Here is a 3,903-nt window from a genome sequence, read left to right as displayed (position 1 = left end):
ACACACACACACACACACACACACACACACACACACACACACACACACACATTCACACACACACACAGAGTTAATGATCATCTGTTGTTGCTTAGTTCTTTGTCAGCTGGATGCTCAAAGGCGTACCAGGTATGACTACCTGGTACACCAATGTGTAACCTTCCTATTTTAAGGTGTCAGGTATGATTTCAAACAGATCACGCGCCCGCATAGAGGTTTCCTCGTTAGCTCATTGTTGAAATGTATGGAAATGTATGGAAGGAGTTTAAGTGTAGCAGCTAAGTATCTTAAGAAATTAAGATTATATCTAGATACCAATGTTATTGTATAGTTCTTGCAATTGAATAGTTCTCTGAAATTGTTATGGTTAATTACGTTTCGGTATATGATCTCTTTTAGCATCTATTTTATGATTTTATAATATGATGTGTCGATTCCTCCATTTGTTTACTTAATAAACCTATCGTGTCATTTTATTTAAATGTGACGGTGAAATAAATCATTTTGCTTGTTCTTTTAATATAACATGATAGCTATGTTATCATTTTATATAAAAATGTGATGGCAAAATTATGTTGTTTGGTACATTTAATCATAAATACGTACATGGTGCATCATATTACGAGGTTTGCTATAATGATAGAGAGCTATAACCAAGCTTTGATGTTAACTTAATATTCCACCACTAAAAAAAAACGTATCGAATTTATAAATATTCCATTGCCTAGCACGTACGTGCCTGTCACAGGCCTAGATAGCTTAGACATTTTATTATTCCGATCAACACGAACATTCAGTTACCTAGACAATGTTTCTGTGAAAAACTTACTCGCAATTCTTCCTATAATCATTTCCTGAAGTGGAAAGAATATTATTTTGATAATGAAATTAAAATCAACATGGTATGTAAATTAAGAAACTATTCTCGGATTGTGGAATTTGTTTATTAATCAATAATTTTGAATACCATTAATTTCTTTTGCTTATATCGTTATTTTGCTTTTTCTTTCATCAATATGATCTTATAACCACCTTCACACTAACATTAAATCTATGCATATTACAATCTTCTGTGAACTTTCGGTTATTTTGCTCATGGATAAAAAGAAGAGAATAAAAAGTAAAATAAGTTTATAAGTAAGAATGAAAAAAGGATAAAAAGTAAAAGAAGAACAGGGATATTGGTTTGTGTTTTCCCTTCCCATATACTTGTTCCTAACGTCGATGACTTATCTACGTCTACCGCCAAACCATTTAACGATATAAATAGGTTTCTGTTGCTTTCGCGTTAGCCATTCCTGAGATTCTATCAACTGAATTGGATAAGTTTTCTACAGATACTTTCACAAGATGCTATACCGTAGGATTGAGCGCAGGATTTCACGATTACAAAAGGAACGCCTTAATCACTTATCGTGTCACCTTAATATCAACAATATTTACTAAAATTACGCAACATGTCTTTACAAGAAATAAAAGAAAGAAAAAGAAAACTCCAAAAGTATAACAGATCAAATTATTTAGGAAGAAAAACAGGACTACCTCACCCAAAAAATTTTTAAATAAATAAAAGGGGGAGAGATTAAACAGTAGGAAAGGAAAACTGAGTACCAAGTTGTAGACCCCAGACCAAATGGCATGTTCAGTCGTACCACACGGATATGATTGCAAAGGCTTTGCCACGGAAAATAGATAGCAACACTCACTGCAACAGCCACCACGCGTCGCGGGCTCATTTTTCTGACAGGCCGCAGTTATCCCGATTTTGCGGAGGAAATCAACAGTGCAGGGTCCGAGATTACTTGCGGTCTCGATAGTGATTGACACAAAGTGACAGTGGTCAGCCAGACTCCTGAATATGTTTATTTTCCTCTCCTCTTCGTTACGGGCGGGGATACTCGGGTTTGCGACCAACGCAGCAAGGTTGGAGCCGGAGAACATGTTTGAGCACGTCGCATCCCAGATTAGGAATTTAACCTACTCGTATGAGAAAAGGGTTACTCCGTCGGAGCGCTTGACATCCCTGCAGTCAAGATCTACAGGCCCCAGTTGTGACAGGAAGCCAGCCGTGTCGAGGCCGTTTCTTATTGTCATTCAGAGCAGCGTGCCGGGATAACCGGTCCACGATATGGATTCAGGATAATAGACGCATGTGGAATTCATCGGCTGCTTGATAAGATTGAGGAAAGATAAGCCGGCAAAGCCAGGGGATCTTTTCCATCTCAAGCACAGATTTTTTTTTTTTAATTTTTATAACTAAACACTTTCAAACTTCGGATACTGGTTGAATGTGTCACGTAGAACAGGGTTTACTCTTAACGTTTTTAACAAAATTTCGTGTTAAAGTTGTCGTATTTGGGTAATTTTAACCAATCAATGACGTGTATTCAGCTGAAGAAAGGTGCTGCTGCTGTTTGCGAACAACAACTTCCGGCTCATTATTTTTACTAAGTTATTACTGAGACAGACCAACGACAGAGCCTGTATGTGGTTGCATGACCTGCTAGAAAAAGTAGCCAAACTTTTTTATATACAGAATAGAAAAACCTCTGGCACATTCAACCAGTATCCGAAGTTTCAAACTGTTTAGTTAAAAAAAAATTAATTAAAAATCTGTGACTGAGATTGACAAGATCCGTGAAACTACTCTCTTACAACACTGGATATTAGCGAAATTCTGAATAAATTACGCTAGTCAAGAGAATCCCAATATTTGGAATATGGATACTTGCTATCTTATATTCTTTCAACTTTTCTTTAACCTTATTGCATCATCATTCAGTGAAGAATATTGTTTTAACCACAGGATAGCTCTGATTGTAATGGATCTGTGAGAAAAACGTTCCAGCCATGACCATTTTGTCTTATTCTTTTCTAGAATTAATGAATTCCTAAGCGAACATTATAAAATGATATAATCTTGCTTTATAATTATTTTCTTGAAGACGGAAATTTTCTTTCCTTTTCGTCAGGAAGATTTGGTTGCTCTTTCTAGCAACACGAGCGACTCGTCTAGTTCCCTTCGTCACCTGTTGTTTAGTCCCGAATTGGATCTGACTGGACAGATATGATCAAAGATATCCCAACTGTGACCATTCCGTCTTTCTTCCCAGATAGAGGTTTTTCTATTCTGTATATAAAAAAGTTTGGTTACTTTTTCTAGCAAGTCATGCAACCACATACAGGCTCCGTTGTTGGTCTGTCTCAGTAATAATTTTGTTATTTAACCTCAAATCAACCCTGATACAGCAAACCTATCATCAAAGACATTCCAGCCTTCAGCAAACCGTTTTCTTTTTAGGGATAATTTAGGACAATACGTACAATCGGCGTGTGATTTAGATAGGGGTACACTTTGGCTGCTAATTTTAGCGTGTCGAGCGACCAGGTAGAGGTTCTTTCATTGGTTCGATTGCGTGATGAGATTTTTTTTTACACATATATATGTATATGCATCATCAGCAGAAGTTAGTAAGTCAAAAGCTAAGGGTTTCGTATATTGGCACTTACCAAACACGAATTTGGCCTTTGCCACTCTGTAACTTCTGCCTATTATTAATGTATATATATATATATATATATAGATAGATAGATAGATAGATAGATAAACACATTCTTATATATGTTGCTATAAAAAACATCCCTGGTTATTAAAGAAGGATTTTGTTAGGGGAGGTTTTCAGTTTAAATTTTTCTGTCGTGGAAGATTCATCGTTTTGTCAATCGACCCGGAAGTTGTTGTTCGCAAACAGCAGCAGTAACTTTCTTCAGCTGAATAAACGTCATTGATTGGTTAAAATTACCCAAATACAACTTTAACACGAAATAACTTCTAAAATACAAAATTTTGTCAAAAACGTTAAGGGTAAACCCTGTTCTATGTGACACATTCAACCAGTATCC

General features: G+C 36.1%; 1 protein-coding gene across 1 annotated transcript in view; it reads left to right on the top strand.

Moving 5' to 3' along the window:
* The window catches only part of LOC106874265 (chitotriosidase-1), a 35,335-nt gene that overhangs the window by 5,139 nt on the left and 26,293 nt on the right, over positions 1 to 3,903 (top strand). The gene's annotated exons all lie outside the window — the stretch shown is intronic.

Source organism: Octopus bimaculoides, chromosome 2 (genome assembly GCF_001194135.2).
Source record: "Octopus bimaculoides isolate UCB-OBI-ISO-001 chromosome 2, ASM119413v2, whole genome shotgun sequence".
In the NCBI taxonomy this organism is placed as follows: Eukaryota; Metazoa; Mollusca; class Cephalopoda; order Octopoda; family Octopodidae; genus Octopus; species Octopus bimaculoides.
This window is presented reverse-complemented; position numbering and strand designations above follow the sequence as displayed.